The following is a 1125-nucleotide window of genomic DNA, read 5'->3' on the forward strand; positions in this document are numbered from 1 at the left end:
TCCTTTCCTTTCCTTTCCTTTCCTTTCCTTTCCTTTCCTTTCGTTTCCTTTCGTTTCCTTTCCTTTCCTTTCGTTTCCTTTCTTCACAACACAAGACCGGGTCTTGTGTTGCCTAGCCTGGTCTCAAACTCCTGGGCTCAAGCCATCCTCTTGCCTGCGCTTCCCAAAATTGCTGGAATCATGGGTATGAGCCACCACGCCCCACCCCCAATATTTTTCTTAATGTTTGTCCATGTTGATGTGGTAGGATTCTTTATATCCAGTTTTAATTTATGTTTCCAGTCCTCCAAAATTTTTACAAACTTTTTGTTACGGAAAATATCAAACATATACAAGAGTAAACAGAATCTCATAATAAGATTCTCATAATTCCTCCTGTTACTCATCACTGAGCTTTAACAATTAATATAACGTGGTCAATTTTGTTTCATCTATTCCCCCACTCATTTCCCACCCTCTTGTATTATTTTGAAGTAAATCCCAGACATCATATAATTCTTTCCTAAATATTTCAATATGTGTTTCTAAAAGCTTAGGGTTCTTTTTATGAAGATATAATCACTTATCACACCTACAAATATTTAACGGTTTCTTTTTTTGAGACAAAGTCTCGCTCTGTGGCCCAGGCTGGAGTACAGTATCGTGATCTCGGCTCACTGCAACTTCCGCCTCCTGGGTTCAAGAGATTCTCTTGCTTCAGCCTCCGGAGTAGCTGTGATTCCAGGCGTCTGCCACCATGCCCAGCTAATTTTTTGTATTTTCAGTAGAGACGGGGTTTTGCCATGTTGGCCAGGCTGGTCGCAAACTCCTGATCTCAAGTGATCTGCCCGCCTTGGCCTCCGAAAGTGCTGGTATTACAGGTGTGAGTCACTGTGCCCAGTCAATTAACAGTTTTTCTTTTCTTTTTTTTTTTTTTGAGATAGAGTCTCACCCTGTCGCCCAGGCTGGAGTGCCATGGCACGATCTTGGCTCACTGCAACTGGGTTCAAACGATTCTCCTGGGTTCAAATGCCTCCGGGTTCAAATGATTCTCCTGCCTCAGCCTCCAGTTATTTTTTGTACTTTTAGAAGAGACAGGGTTTTACCATGTTGGCCAGGCTGATCTCGAACTCCTGACCTCATGAT

The sequence above is a fragment of the Piliocolobus tephrosceles genome, chromosome 4 (assembly GCF_002776525.5).
Source record: "Piliocolobus tephrosceles isolate RC106 chromosome 4, ASM277652v3, whole genome shotgun sequence".
Taxonomy (NCBI): domain Eukaryota; kingdom Metazoa; phylum Chordata; class Mammalia; order Primates; family Cercopithecidae; genus Piliocolobus; species Piliocolobus tephrosceles.